This window comes from Macaca thibetana, chromosome 3 (assembly GCF_024542745.1).
Source record: "Macaca thibetana thibetana isolate TM-01 chromosome 3, ASM2454274v1, whole genome shotgun sequence".
NCBI lineage: Eukaryota > Metazoa > Chordata > Mammalia > Primates > Cercopithecidae > Macaca > Macaca thibetana.
Genome location: NC_065580.1, coordinates 30849016 through 30865652, shown reverse-complemented (window position 1 = coordinate 30865652; position 16637 = coordinate 30849016).

The window sequence follows — 16637 nt, the reverse complement described above, 5'->3', positions numbered from 1 at the left end:
CCAGCCTGTCCTAGCACATGGTCAGGACAGGACCTGACCAGGGGGTCAGAAATTAGGGTTTCAAAAAGGCAGAACCATAGGCTGAGTTCAGAGACTGAATCAATAGATAGATGTCAGGCAGACTAGTAATTATCAGGCCAAGTTGGTGCTGGTCAAGAACTCGGCCATGAGATTGATCTCAAGGAGTCAGTGGTGGATATGGTTCTGAAAGCAGATGGGCTGAGCTTGAGTCCCAGCGTGCCACGCATTAGCTGAGTGCCCCAAGTGGGCTCACCTCTCTGAGGCAGTTCCCTCATCTATAAACTGAAGAATGAAAGGCAAAAATTCCTACATTGTAAGGTTAATAAAAGAATTTAGAGGCCAGGCACCGTGACTCACGCCTGTAGTCCCAGCACTGGGAGACCAAGGCAGGAGGATCGCTTGAGCCTAGGCATTCAAGACCAGCCTGGGTAACATAGTGAGACCCCAGCTCTACTATTTTTTTAATTAAAAATAATGGAAAAGAATTCAGAGAGATTTGTAAAGCACTTTACACAGGGCCCAGCACAGATTCTGTGTTCAGTGTTTGCTGTTACCACCCAGGGAAGAGGGCGCAGGCGTGGAAGAACCTCTCTGCTCTGGAGAGCTTTGTGGGGTTGAGGCCAGAAGGGAGTCAAGGTGTCAGGAGGTGGGGGGTGGGGAGGCTGAGATGGCTGGGCTGTCTCTGGCTGCCCAGTGTGGAGTGATGGGAGGCGGGAGTCATGCACACCCAGGGCAGGGGGCTCCATCCCTTCACCTTGCTGGCGTGGAACTAGTCCTGTAGCTAAGGCGTTCAGCCCATGTGCACTGAGTACCTGTCATGCCAGGCACTGTTTGGGTGCTGAAGTTACAGCAGCAAACAGCACAGAGCCCCTGGCTGCATGGACTAGGGAGAGGACATTTGCCCATACCTCACCTGGCATGGAGGACACCATGCCCAGCCAAAACTTACACATAGACACTTTGCCTCGGACCTGAAATCTGCATTTAGACAGTGAAGGAAGTTAGTGGTGGGAGTTGGGGTGTGTGTGTAGATGTCTCTTGGAGGAGGCAGTTCTGATTCACAGACCTGAAAACCAGCAGCCGAAAATGAGTCCTCCCTGCTGATGTGGGTGTAGTTCTGGAGAAGGTCCTGTGCTGGGGCTGAGTGGACTGGGCAGGGAGTGGGGTGGAGCAGGGGCAGTGCTAGGGGGCAGGATGCTGCAGTACACCCCACCCACCATGGGAAGCCCCAAGACGGAGTTTATTGGGGCCTGGATGCAGGGGGAGCAGCCAGTATCACAGCTGCACTCCTGCGTCCTGGACTCCAGCACAAAGGTCTCACTGGCTGTGAACGGGGAAACACGGGTCTCAGGTTCCCAGGGAGCAGAGCCGGAGCAGAGCTATGCAGAGGGAGCCCTCCAGAGTCAGGCGAAGGGCATCATGCCAGGCAGGAAGCATTAGCACTGATGTGGGGGCACGTCCTAGGCCATCCTCATGTCCACTGTGTGAGTGGCACACAGTGCATGACTTTTGGAGACATTCCCATTTGACAGGGTGACAAACCAGAAGAGGTGGGTGCCTGACTCCAAGTTATACAGGGTGTGAGGAGATAAGGCATGAGCTGCACAGAGACCACCATGATGAGCCACTTACATGACCTTGACCCCTAGTGAGAAGGACCCGTGTGGGCAAAGACAGGTCTGAAGCTGCACTTTCCTCAACAGCTGGGGAGGGCCATTTCCAGAGGGGGCTCCACAAGGTGCAGTAGCACACGCATTCGGAGGTTTGCAGGGAGGAGGACGTCCTTGGGAACTAGCCTGGCGGCCTTGTCTCATCTGGCCTAATCTGTAGAGGGCATTTCCAGGGGGAGACCCGAGGCAGAGATCACAGATAGTGCCATGTCTGATCAATTGATAGTGGCTCCCTGGGGTGCCCTGTAGTCAAGGATTCTAAGGTCATGCCAGAAAGTCAGCTGTAATCAATTATTAATGTCTACCAAGGGTGTGGGAAAGGGGGATGGTCATGTGTGACCCATATATTTGCTATCCTGTGTCAGCGCTTTCATGGGAAGAGGGTTCAGGAATCTTACTCCATCACCGTAGGGGGCACTTCCACAGCATCCCTGATGCAAGTATCCACTTCGGCTTGCAGAGAGGGCTGGAAACTGCCTCTCAAGGAAGTGGCGCCCAAATCAGTTCTTACCTCGTGAGTGGTATCATGTTCCAGTTGCAAATAATGTTTTGCAGTTCATAAACAGAGATAAACGCCTACCCTCTGCTGGGCACGAGGGACCCACAGCTGAGCCAGTCAAGTCCCCTCATACTATCTGCAGATACTTGAACCTGGTAAACTTCAGCGAGATCACTTTTCTTGGGGGAAGGGAGAGGCCCCTAAAGGCAGGGACAGAGAGTTCTCCAGAAGCAGGAAGAGTTAAGGTCCTGAACCTGGAGGTGGCTCCTTGGGCATTTCCTGAAGACCAAGCTTCCATTTTCCTCTGGTGCCTTCCAGGCCAGCAGGCCCTGGAGCAGCGCTTCTCAAACTTTAACATGCTTGTGAATCATCTGGGGATCTTGTCAGAATACACATTCTCCTTCAGTAAGTATGAGGCAGGGCCAAGAATCTGCATTTCTAACCAGCTCCCAGGAGGTGCTTTGGGCCAGAGGACCACCATGAGGTGCTATCCCCAGCCCAGCCCTTTCAGGCCAGAGGCTACCAGCAGGAGGTAGTAGGTAGAGAAGCCCACCTGGCTCCCACAGAGGGCTCCTGGGAGGTCTGACCAAGGCCTGAGTTTGGAGGCAGGGAGCCACAAGACTCTTGCTACTTAAAGCCAGAAATCTAAGGGAAAGAGCCAGACCCTGACACAGCTCTGCAGGATAAGCTGCCTGAGGGGAGGTGCTGGGGCTGAGGCTGGTGAAGAATCTCTGCTCTAGGAGCTCCAGGTTCAACATAAGAGTGTGGGCAGAGCTAGGCTCTGGAGTGTAGGCTCTATAGACTGTACACCCCCAAAATGATCATGATGTCAGCAGCAGCTAAAGATCTGTGTGCTCCCACAGGGGCTAAGCATCTTATGGGTAGTCTTTATTAGGGAAGGACCTTTCCCCTCCGTTTTACAGATACCCTCTGGAAGACAGTCCTAATGTCCATGATTGGCAAGTATTCAATAAGTGATTTATGAGTGAATGAATGAATGAATGGCTAAAAGTGCAGCTGAGTTCTGGCAGAGGGCATGGGGTCCCACCCAGAGACAGGCAGAGAAATAAAGTTCAAGTCCCAGGATTGGAGGCTGTTCTTCTTCACCTCCCCACCAGGCCCAGGCAGGGCTTGATCTGAACGGGGGCCTGAGAACTTGTGGCCAGCCTTTACTTGTTGGAAAAGAGCAGTCCTTAAGCTCTATTGCTCCATTTTGATGCTTCCCTACTTCTTTTTTATTTTTTTACTTTTATTGAGACGGAGTCTTACTCTGTCGCCCGGTTGGAGTGCAGTGGCGCCATCTCAGCTCACTGCAACCTCCGCCTCCCAAGTTCAAGCGATTCCCCTGCCTCAGCCTCCTGAGTAGCTGGGACTACAGGCGCCCGCCACCACGCCCGGCTAATTTTTTTGTATTTTAATAGCGATGGGGTTTCACCACGTTGGCCAGAATGGTCTCGATCTCCTGACCCCGTGATCCTCCCGCCTCGGCATCCAAAGTGCCGGCATTACAGGCGTGAGCCACCGCATTCGACCGCTAGTTCTTTTTTAAAAACGCTAGATCCGTCCGCCGCGCTGAGTGGGGGCGGGGCAGGCCTTCGTTTTCCAATTGGCCTTATCCACGCAGCTCTTCCCTTGTGCCGGGCTCTGTGCCAAGCACATCACATGCTGTATCCTGCTGCCAGGTTGCTGTGGTACAGGGTCGTACCCTGGTCCAAGGTCGCAAATCGAGGTGGGACTCCGATCCAGCAACCACGCCCATGGCCCGGAAACCGCGCCCCCTGAGGCCCAGGCGAGGCCGGGCGGAGAGCGGCGGTGGAGCCTATCGCGGGCACTGCGGGTGCTGCCTGTCCAGGGAGGCAGCCAAGGACGGAGGGCGAGAGGCGTTTCTTCCAAGGTCACCCGCTTCCAGGTTGCGAGCAAAGGTCAGGGGATCCCGGAATGGTTAGTGCAGGAACTTCTCTGTGCCTTCCACGACCTAGATCCCCAGAGCCTAAGAAACGGAGATCATCGTACCCACCCCCATTATGCAGATGAAGAAACTGAGAGCCGAGGAAGGGAAGCGACTTGGCTGAGGTCGGAGGGCTCGTTCGTTGCAGGGCCGGATTTGGAACCCGGGGTCTGGCCCTCGGCAACGCGCCCTCGGCCCGCAGCCTCCTGCCCACTGTGCCCTGCTTCAGCCCCCAGCGCAGCCGCAGAGGGGCCCCCCCTTGGCGCGCACACTCAAGAGCCCTAACGCGCGACTGAAATCGCGGAGCTCGGAGCCGCGGCTGGCTGGGCGATCGCGGTTCCTGTGCTGCCTGTGCGCCCCGTGGAGCTGAGAGGAGCGCCGGGATCGGGGGCGCTGCACCGGCCTGGGCCCCTCGCCGCTCGAAGACCGGGCCAGGCTGCAGCTGGAGACTGTAGCAGTCCCAGGAGGCCTCCGGGCCCCTTCAGGGTGCGTCCAGGAGGCGGGTCCCGGGCGACGCGGCGCGGCCCACCCGCCCGAGGCCGCTTAACTTCGCGGGGGGCCGCCTCGGGCGCTCAGAGACGCGGAGGCCCAGACTGCAACCTCCGGATGCTGGAAGCCCAGACTCCCTGGGGTGGCCAGCGCTCCCGTCACCCCAGCTCCAGAGAGTCCCACTGCTTCACCCCCCGGTACTTAGTCTCCTGGTTCCTCTACCAGTTCTTCCCCCAGCAGGTCTCTGGGGACTTCTGGCCGCCTGTTTTTACTCTCCCCCTGACCCCATACTTCCCGCCCTTGTCTCAGGAACGGTGATACAGTCACCGGATTGCTCTCCATCTCCTGTTAGTCTACACTGCACACAATAATCCGCGCCCTTCCATCCGGGTGACAGAAACACAAATAATCTGAGCTAGTGGTGCTCAAAGTATCGGCCCCAGAACAGCAGCATCAGCATCTCTTGGGAACTTGTTTAAAACGCGAATTTTTTAGTCCCACCCCAGATCTACTAACAGAAGCTCTGTGGAGCCCAGCAGATGATTCCCATGCACAGTAACGTTTGGGAGCCACTGATCTAAACATTCTTTCATTCATCCATTCTTCACCCAGCTCACCCAGCATTGCCAGTGGGAGAGACATCTGCAAAGCACCAGGCTGTGAGCCCCACCGCTGTCCACTCTGAGACACTGTCCGTCAGCTTTTGGATGGCAGGCAGAGGTGCTCCAGCTTGGTCCAGTGCAGACTTGGGAATCAGGACCTGGAAACAAGGCCCCAGGTGCCAGCCAGCAGGTTAGCTAGTGGCAGCCAAGGGTTCCCCTGGGGTGGGGAGTGGGGAGAAGCTGCCTGGTTTGGCCCATGCTACTGCACTCAAAGCTCCTACCTTTCAAAGCTGCAAGAACAGGAAAGTGACCCTCCTCTGCCCTCAGTAAGTGAGGATGGAGTCTCTGGAAGGCCAGACAGATGGGATCTTGCTCTTCGCAGCAGGGAGCTATCCTGACTGGGTGGGTAACCAAGGGGCATGGCATTCTGCAGGAGAGGAAATTCATTCTTCTCTCCCAAAGTAAGGGCTTCTATGGCTGTCTGTCTGGAAAGAAACCAAGGCAAAGAGATTAAATGTGGAAAAGGTCAACATTCTGAAAGGGAAGCTTTATGGGGTCCTTCCCATACAACGAAGGAACTAGGGGCGGCCACATAAGCCAGATGGATCAGGCCAGTGGAGTTTAAGTAGAGCCCAGAGCCCAGCTTTCCTTGGCTGCATTCCCACAGACAGGGGCCAGAGACTAGAGATACACCGCACCTTCCCTCAGGTCGGAAGGGAGGGGATGGAGCCCCTCCTGGAGGGCGTCAGGTAAGTATGAAACTGGAGCCCTCCCCACCCCAATCTGTGGCATCACATGGACCCTGATGTTTGGTGGCATTTCGAGTGTCCCACAACCCTGCCTGCCATGAAGTGATGGCTGATATTTGTGCCCTGGCCCCACTCTGATCTCAGGGAGAATATTTTACCATAAATTGGCATGCCATGGCAAACAATTAAAAGAGAAAAATAAACCTCAGTGCAATCTCAGGGTGCTCAGAAATGAGGAATTACAAGGTGGTGGCATGAAAAAATTATATAAAAATCTATTTTTACATCACAATAATGTGCTTTTATACGGGTTGTAATTTCTGGATGTGCAATAAAGTGGCTTTTACATCAGGCAGAATCAGAGTTTATAGGCAATCGGTGCTTTTATCTGGGAAAATATAGCTCACCCATCTTCACACCATCCATCCTGCAGGCAGTAGGCCTCATCTTCCCCAGCACCAGTGTCACTGGGGAAATAATTATGCAATTAAAATGTCAGCCCTCCAACCACCCACCAACCACACCCCCACCCCCACCCTGGGATCTTCCAACCACATCTTCCAGTTCCTGTCATTGGCTTCTTCCCAAAGGTAGAACAAGCCGTGGGTCCAGGACAGGGTGGCTGAGGTACCAGACAGATGCTGGTCACTGTCTCCATTGGGCCAGGGAGGATCCTGGTGGGCTCAGAGAAAATATCTTAGGGCCAGCAAGCGCTCCATAAACACCAAAGGTCTGCTACGGGCCAGGCCCTGTGCTAGAAGCCTGGGACCCTGTCACAATTTTGTGACAGTCATGAGGCAGGCAGGGAAGCGAAAAGCTCTGGCAGAGGTCAATCCAGAGAGCTGAAGAGCCACAGAGGAGGAGTGTGGGGCGGGGTGGAGTGTGGCGCTATACTCTGGAGATGGGCAGGTGACATAGGGGAAGGTTTGAAGACAGGTGTGTCCTAGAGGGGAGGTGCCAGCCCAGGTCATGTTTCCAACTGGGGCACTGAGACAGGCATATTATAGGACACGGTAGCTGTCCTCAGACATCAAATGTTAGTGTCAAAACTGTCCTTAAATATTATGTAGCCTGGCCCATCATTTTATGTATTCCTTTAACATATCAGACACTGTATCATCAGTCAGGGGTCCAGCAGGAAACACAACACATTCCATTCAATAAAGGAATATGAAGGAATATGCACAAAAGCGTATGGGCAGAGTTTAGGGAAATCAACAAGAGATGATACAGTACCTGGGGCCAGCAAGAGAGAGCAGTGGTTACCACCCAGGGGCCTGAAGTAGTAGAGGGTGGACACAGTTAATGGACACAGGAGCTGCGTGAGAGCCATCAGGCAGGTGACCTGGCTTGCTGTCACCTGAAAAGTTGAGCAAAGAAGGCCTAAGTGAATGAGACATGTTTTGAGGGGAGAAAGGAGCCAGGGAAGTAAAGCCCTGCTCTCCTCTCCTGCTCCTTCACCCCTGCCAGTGCCTCTCCATACTGCTCCCTCGTCCCCTGCCAGTGCCTCTCCATACTGCTCCCTCGTCCCCTGCCAGTGCCTCTCCATACTGCTCCTTCACCCCTGCCAGTGCCTCTCCATACTGCTCCCTCGTCTCCTGCCAGTGCCTCTCCATAACCATCACCATAGCCAGAGATGGAGGGAGTCTGCTGGCGCTACCCAGACAGATCTGCCTGCAGGGCAGAGAGCAGAGTGGAGGGCCGATCTGGATGTGCACACAGGAGCCTCCAGCACAGGCACAGATTGGGAATGATCAGACAATCTGGTCATTTGGCAAAAATAGAACAGTACACCAATGGCTGTAATTTTTATGTCTCTTATAGTGCAACTTTGTAGGTTTTCTCATTGCACATTTTTGGCTCACCACAACTTATACTCAGTATCAGCTTTGACAATCTTACATGACGCTGTGCTCTGTTTCACAGCCAGGGAGCCTGCATGATATGGTGGAAAGAATTCCATGAGGCCATGTAGATGGGGTGGAGGCAGGTGAGATGGCAGTCCTGAGGCAAGTGCGGGCCATGCGCACCCTGAGGTCCTGCATGTCTCTTTTTGGCATGTACCCCCCACATATTCCTCACATGCTCTCATAAGGGGACAGGGGTGGGACATCTACGGTAATATTCCTTGAGGTGGTGGGAGATGGAGCCCACTCTGGGGAGACTGGATAGGTAAGATGCACAGAAGCAAAGCATGGGACTCAGCAACAGGAAGGAAACTGTGGTTCACATAGAACTCACAAGAGTTCAAAGCAGTGCTAAGTAGACAGAGGAATAAAGAGAGTGAGATTTGTAATTCTGAACCACTCAAATAGATTAAAAATAGCACACACAGGCAACAAACACATATGCATGCACACGCACACACACACACACACACACACACACACACACACACACACACACACCATTTTGCACTCTTACAAACCAAAACACTTTAGAATGGTTGACTTTTGAAAGGAGAGGGAGAGGAGAGGAATGGCGTTGAAAAAGGATAAACAACCCCCTAAATAAAAAGAAGAGAGCCTAGACTCAAGAGGCACAACACACCTGGACTCCCATCAAAGAAGCTGTACTGTGTGTGACCTTGGGTAAGCGTGTTACTGAGTTGTTTCATCTTGCAAACAGGAGGAAACAGTAATAAATAGATCCCGAGACATGTCAGTGTGACCTAGCTAGACCTGTCTGAGACGCTGATCCACCAAGACCTGTTCCCAGGTGGGTCAACAAAGCCCTCTGTCCCAACAAGTGTAGGGCAAAGGGCAGCCTGGGCCGCTTGGAGGTGACCCAGCAGCAGCTGTGCATATGTGGTCAACATATGCAACACATCCAGAGCTCTGACAAAGCCTCTTGATCCAAAAGTATGTCTCACTGCCAGCATCAGGGGTTCCTTTCTTTGAGCTAAAGCCTCTTCTGTATCAGGGGAACCCGCCCCCAGTATTTCAGTGTAGGTTCTTTCTATTTTCCATAAGTGTCGGCTGACTGAGAAATAAAGAAAAAGAGTACAAAGAGAGGAATTTTACAGCTGGGCCACCAGGAGTGACATCACATATCAGTAGGACCGTGATGCCCACCTGAGCCTCAAACCAGCAAGTTTTTTATTAAGGGTTTTAAAAGGGGAGGAGGTCTAAGAACAGGGAGTAGATCACATGCTTCAAAGGGCAAAAAGGAGAACCACTGATAAGAGTCTGTGTTCAGCGGTGCACATATTGTCTCAATAAACATCTTAAACAACAGAAAACAGGGTTCAAGAGAAGAGAACCGGTCTGACCATGACAGTACTGTAGGAGACCAGGGCGTATCTCAGTCCTTATCTCAACCACATAGGACAGACATTCCCAGAGCAGCTGTTTATAGACCTCCCCCTAGGAATGCATTCCTTCCCTGGGGTATTAATATTAATATTCCTTGCTAGGAAAATAATTTAGTGATATCTTCCCTACTTGCATGTCCATGTATAGGCTTTCTGCAAGAAGAAAAATATGGCTCTTTCTGCCCGACCCCCCAGGCAGTCAGACCTTATGGTTGTCTTCCCTTGTTTCCTAAAATCGCTGTTATTCTGTTCGTTTGCAAGGTGCCCTGATTTCATAATGTTCAATCACACATGTTTTACAATCAATTTGTACAGTTAACACAATTATCACAGTGGTCCTGAGGTGACATGCATACTCAGCTTACAAAGGTAATAGGATTAAGAGATTAAAGTAAAGACAGGCATAAGAAATTATAAAAGTATTATTTGGGAATTGATAAATATACATGAAATCTTCACAATTTATGTTCCTCTGCTGCGGCTCCAGCCAGTCATTCCATTTGGGGTCCCTGACTTCCCGCAACACTTCTGCACGGAAATGAGGGCAAAATATACACACACACACCCCACCCTGCCCCTAGGACTCATTTTGTTGTTAGTGATCATTAACAGTTTCAGCCATTAGCTCTCAAGATGGTTTGAATTTGTTGGTAGGATTAGCTCCCCGTCACCTGAAAAGCTGATAAAAGAAGGCCTAAGGGAATGAGACACATGTCTGAGGAGAGACAGAGAGACAGACACAGAGAGAGAGAGAGAGAGAGAGAGAGAGTGTGTGTGTGTGTGTGTGTGTGTGTGTGTGTGTGTGTGTGTAGGGCAACTACTCAAGGTGGGTAGGATGCTAGGGGCCTGGGTTACCCAGGGAAGGCCCTGGGTTTGAAAAGGGCCCCAGATGAAGCCAGGATTGCTGAAGACAAGCATGTGAGTCTTATTGGACCTCACCAGGGGTCCGAGGTGTCAGTTCACCCCTCTGCTCCCCACCCAGGTAGGGGCAGGTCCAGAGCTGCAGCATGATGGGGAATTTCAGGCCCTGGAGGTCTTCCCACTTGTCACCTCTGTTTCTTCTTCTCTGCCCACGTAGCACACATTCTGAAAGGCTTTCATTCAACCTCCTTTCTTCCTATTTTTTCTTATTGTCTGGCTCTTTCCTGCAGAGGGAAGGAGAAGAGCTTGGTGTAAACCTTGACTCTGAGCTAAAGGCTCAGATGCTGGCTGAACCAGGAGCACCAGGAGTAGGAAGGAAGTGGACAGCCCAGCACAGAAGCAGCTCTCTGGCAAACAGCTTCCTCTGTAGGCCTCATGCCCTCCAACCGCAGTGCCCTCTGGCCTTGTCACACTGCAGGTAGGGGACAGAACTAAGGAGCATCTCCACAAGCACCTGGCTGTAGTGAACTGAATAGTGTTCCCCCAAAAGTTATGTCCAAGTCCAGACCCCTAGTACCTGGGGATGTGACCTTACTTAGAAATAGGGTCTTTGCAAATGTAATTAAGATAGTACTTGTCTTAGTCCATTCAAGCTGCTAAAAAGAAAAAAAAAAATCACAAACTGGGTGGCTTATAAACAACAGAATGTATTGCTCATAGTTCTGGAGGCTGGGAAGTCTAAGATCAAGGTGCCAGCAGGTTCAGTGTCTGGTGTGGATTTGGATTTGCTCTCTACTTCACGGATGGCACTTTTTTGCTGTGTTTTTACATGGTAGAATGGGATAGTTAGCTCCCTGGGGTTCCTTTTTTTTGTTTTTTTGAGTCAGTGTCTCATTGTGTTACCCAGGCTGGAGTGGCCCAATCTCGGCTCACTGCAACCTCTGCCTCCCAGATTCAAGCAATTATCCTGCTTCAGCCTCCCGAGTAGCTGGGACTACAGGCATGCACCACCATGCCTGGACAATTTGTGTATTTTTTTAGTAAAGACGGAGTTTTGCCATGTTGGTCAGGCTGATCTTGAACTCCTGACCTCAGGTGATCTGCCTGCCTTGGCCACCTAAAGTGCTGTGATTACAGGCATAAGTCTGTGCACCTGGCCTCTGGGGTCCCTCTTACAAGAGCACTAATCCCATGAGGACAGAGCCCCCACGAACTCATCACCTCCCAAAGGCCCCACCTTCTAACACTGTCATAAGGGGAATCCAGTTTCAATGTATGAATTGTATAGAAAACATTCAGACCACAGTCATAAGGATTTCAAGATGAGATCCAGGGTGGGCCCTAAATTCAGAGACTGGCATCCTTATAGGGGAAAGGAAAGGGCGATGTGAGACAGGGGAGAAGACTGTCTGAAGAAGGCAGGCGGAGCCGCAGAGATTTAGAGTTATGCAACCCCAGCCAAGAAACACCACGAACCACCAAAAATTAGAAGAGGCAAGCAATTCTTCCCTAGAGCTTTCCCATAAAGACAGCATGGCCCTGCTGATTTTGCAGAAAAGGGAAACTGAGGCACCAAACTACGTCAGCATTCCCTGGGCATGGAAGGCTGGGTGCACAGCAGCACCAGCCAGGGTACAGATGGTGCTGGAGGCCGATGCCCTGCCTCCCAGCTGAAGCCTTCCTACAGCCTCCCTTGGGTGATATCCTTTCACTCCGCCCCTTCAGGGCCAGAAGGCGTGGCCTACCGCAGTGTAGGAGTGCCCACGGCCCCAGACCTCTGGCTGGAACCACCCCCTCGGCTGCACCCTGAGGAGACAGTTGCCTCCTGCTCCCTCTCCAGCGGCAGCGAGGTCAGTGCCAAGCTCACACCCTCCCAGAAGTGATTTCATGCCCCATAAGATGGGCAATCAAAAATAATAGACACACAGCAACCTGCCTGGGGCCTGCCGCTGCGGCGGGCGGCTGCTGAGGTGGTTACCTGAAAGATAAACCAATTCCCGGCCCCGGTGGGGAGAAATAACAGCATCAGCAAGGAGCAGGAGCTTCATCTTAGTCTGCAAAGCCCCAGCCAATACGTGGGCTAAAAATAAGCTCCTCTCCCAGCTGCAGCAGCACCCTCCCTTTCCTGACATGAGCTGGCCACGTGGGTTTCTCAGACTCTGGTGGGTTTCTCATGTCCAGGCAGGTGTCTGTCTGCTCAGTGGCCTTGCCTCAGGTCTGGCTGGGGTGGCCTCAATGCAGGGAGCACAGGCTGCGGAATGAGCCTAGGGAAAGGGTATGGGGACCTTCTGACTCCTCCGGGCTCTCTGCGGGGCCTTGGCTCGGGCATGCAGCCCCAGGCTGCTTCCTGTCTGTGCTGAGCATCTGACTGTCACTGCTGAAGGACATTCTGAGTGCAGGGCCGGAGCTAGGCACCCGGGGCCATCTGTCTGCACTTGGTGGGGAGGCGCGTGCAGACCTCTCGCCCTGACTGGCTCTCTTTGGGCATGGTCTGTGATCCACAGAGAGTAGACCCCGGGTGGGCCTGTGTGTCCAGCATGTATTACATGTGCCTCCAAAAAAATGAGCTGGGAGAGGTGAGGATGGTTAATGGGCACAAAAAAAAAAAAAAATAGAAAGAATAAATAAGACCTACTGTTTGATAGCACAATAGGGTGATTATAGTCAATAATAACTTAATCGCACATTTTAAAATAAAAAGTGTCATTGGATTGTTTGTAACTCAAAGGATAAATGCTTGAGGGGATGGATACCCCATTCTCCATGATGTGTTTATTTCACATCAAATGCCTGTATCAAAACATCTCATTTACCTCATAAACATATACATCTACTACATACCCACAAAAATTTTAAATTTTTTTAAAAAGAATGAATCTGGTTTAAAGCAAAACAAAACAAAGAACCAACATTTTAGTAAGGAATTGTATAAGTGAGTATTCTGCAGAACACCCACCTGGGGTAGGGTTTCGGACGTGGATTTATCTCAATTCTGCTGCCGTCAATGAGAAAACATTTTAATAATGCCTCTTTCAAAATAGAGTCAAAATATGAGCCTCACAGAAATATTCCTTATGTTGTTTTTTGTCACACGCTGCATGAACTCTCAGGGGGACCCTTTTGTCCCCCCACCTTGGGATCATGCACACCCAAGCTCCCACTTGCCCCATGTCCTGGGTCCAGCTGGCTTCAGGTTTGCGACGTCTCTTATGTGGAGAACCGCCAAAGTCTCCTCACCATCTTCCTGCCTTCACCAGCTGTCTTCCTCCCCTTTGATAACTAGTCAGTCCACTCTCCAGCCTAAAAAAGTTCAAAGACTTCTCCCACTGCTGGACCTGACCCTTTCTAATCTGTGGCCAACCTCCTGCTTCACCCATGCCTGCTCATGCATCTTGTTCCTCAGCAAAGGAGACTGTATGGGGTCCGCTCAATGCTCCTCATTTCTTCTTGCCCCCATGCCTTTGCTAAAGACAGTCCCCACTTCCTAGTACACCCTGTCCACCTTCATTGTCTCTTGAAATTCTACTGTGTTTTCAAAGCCCAGCCTGTGTGTTACTCTCTATCCCCCATTCTCCTCAGAGAAGAACTGGCCAGTCCCTCTCCTTGGGTCTCCCTAGCACTTTTGACGGCTTTGTCACAGTGCCTACATTTCTTGTTATTGTTAGTTTCACGTGTATCTCCGTGGCTGGATGGCCCAATCCTGAAGGTCTGATGGAAAACAGTGCCTGGCACATAATAGGTGGCTAATAAATGAAGCCAAACTGCAGTTGACCTGCAGACCTGTAATACAAATGCTTTTTATTGCAAGCCACTGAGATTTTTAAGAGTGCTTTATTACACAGCCTTATCAAGCCAAGAGCTGACTGAGACAAATTGCCCAGGGAGCCTGGGGCAATATGGGACTGCACACTTAGCACTGGCAGAATGCTATTCCAAAGGCATGGTGGGGTTGAGTGCGGGTGTTGGGTGTGAGGTAAGGTTGCTCTCGACATGGTGGTAGAGGGCTGATGTCACGTCAGACTACCCAGGTTCAAGTGCTGGTACTGCCACTTGCTGCTGTGTGTGTGTCTCTGGGCAAGTTACCCTCTCAGCAACTCATTTTTCCTTGTCTATAAAATATGAATCATAATACAAGGATCTGTCTCACGGGGTTGTCGTGAGACACAGGGGAAACCATGCTGAGTCCAGTGCCTGGCACACAGTGGGGGCTCCATGAGTGTCTGCTCTCAGGGGTCATGCATCATTAGGAGTGACTGTCATTGGCTCCTCCCTCCCTGTGTCCAACCTGCCTGCTCCCTGCCCAGTTCTGTGCAAGGTGTGCGTGTCTGTCGAGAGAAGCTCAAAGTGGGGGGTGATATTTCTCTGTTCATTTTCCATGCTTCCTCCCGAACTCCAGTGTTTCACGAGGGGTTGGTAGTGGCCTGTCCTGTCTTCCCCTAGAACTGCTTAGCATGGCTCCAGCTGTTCTCCATAGAGTGAGGACAGGAAGTCACATCTCAGAAAACAAGGGATGGGGACAGCAGTGACAGTGGTGACTTCATTCTCCCGGCTTTTATGGGCTGTGTGAACCCACTTCCAGGACCGCCAGTTTCTAGAGATGGAAAAGAGTCTTGAAGTGTTCACGGTCACCTCCTTGTCGGTGACATCAGCAGATAGTCATTCTAACCACATTCCCAGGAAACGGGAACTGTGGAGGTTCAGGGATGGGAGTGGCATAGACCCTGCCTTCTGGAAGTTTCTGGTCTGGCTAGGGTGGCCCGAGGGACATAGAAATAGCTGAGTGGGTCACAGCATCGTGTACAACAGGACTCTTCAAATTGCCCAGCAGAATGTTCCTTGAAAAAGGGACACCAGAATCTCCCAGGAAACATCTGCAAGGCCTGGCACAATGGCAAGGGCTTGAAGAAATGAAGAGGGTGGCTGAGGGCTCCCCTGGTCTTGCTGCTGTCCTTCTCCTGATGGTCCACCCGTTGCCACCAAGGGACCACAGCAGCTGTTCTTTCACTGGCGCTTCCTAGGAGGGAGCAGCCCTCCCCAGCAACCTCCTTCCAAGGTGGGTTGCAAATGTTTTCAAACAGAGAGACCCCTCCTGGGCTGCCATTTCCCAGGGATCTCAGCACCCCAAAGCCAGAAATGGGGAGGAGGGAGGAATCACTCCTGTAGATCTCTGATGCTGGCATGAGTGGGCGAGCCCTCAGCTCCCTGGACTCCTGCCCCCCTCTGCAAACGCAGGAGGAGATAGGATGATGGCAGAACATCTGGGCTGGAAGACTGTCAGGTGAGGAGGGTGGGGCATCTGAACAGACAGGTTGAGTAGCTTGCCCAAGGCCACACAGCTGGTGAGTGGTGAGGCCCGATGCTAGGTGCTCAGTAGATTCCGCAGGAGTGACTGGAGGTGGGAGCATTAGAGGCAAGACTAAGAGAGCCTCGGGAAGGAGACAAACAGAGACACCTCCAGGCAAACCAAATGGACTAAAACTAACAGAGGCACCTGGTGCTGAGAGCAGATGCCAGGCCAGGGGAGATAGGCTGGACATGGAGGCGGAGGAAATGCTCTTCTGAAAATGATGCTGAAGGGCAGGGAAGAGAAGAACCCTAGAGAGACAGATGGAGAGGAACAAACAGATGGGCCTGCTGTCCCTCAGGGCCCCGGCCCTCTCACCACGCAGCCACTAAGCTTGAAGGGAAGCATGTGGGGTACTCGCAGTGTGGGGGATGGGGCAGTAAGGGCTGCGTCCTGACCAGAATTGCCCAGGCTCATGGTGAGAGGAGCCAAGTGCAGTGGGGGCTGCTGGCCAGGCCTGGGGGCTGAAGTTTTGGCTGCCACTTGCCTACCACGGACACCCCCCTCCAAAATGCCTCTCTTTATCAGGACCAATAGACACAACCTCAGGGCCCGTTTTCGAGGGATTTCAAACCACCTGGCCAAATGTCCCTTCTGTGGGTGGGCAGCCCAAACGGCAAGGCTGGGCACAGCTGTCCCACCCAGCACAGCCCTGCAGCCTCACAAAGGCAAGGGCACGGGCTCCTGTCATGCCTGAGAGCTGTGGCTGGTGTGGGGTGGGGAAGGCCAGGAAGGACAGGAGGGCAGTAGCAGGTCAAGCCAGAACCCTGAGGCCTGCACCTGCAGCCTGTGTCCCAACCTCACAGTATCCTGGACCGTTCAAGCCTACTCACTCCTACCTGGTAGCCAGCCTTGGATGTCACAGAGCATCACTCCCCATGTCCTCAGCCAGCACCACAGTCTGGCCTCGCCAGCCACAAAGGGCCACCCAGGTTTGAGGGGAGGGGACATTGACTCCCTCATGTCACTCACGGTCACACTGTAAAAAGCACAGATGAGATGGGAGATAGCATTGTAGCCATCGCCGGAGTGTGTAATCTGCCACACCAGGCTATGCCCACAAGATAGGTAGCCCTTCCTTCCATGTTCCAATTATCATAAGTCCCCAGAATGCGTTCCTCCAGCATCTTAGTCTATTTCC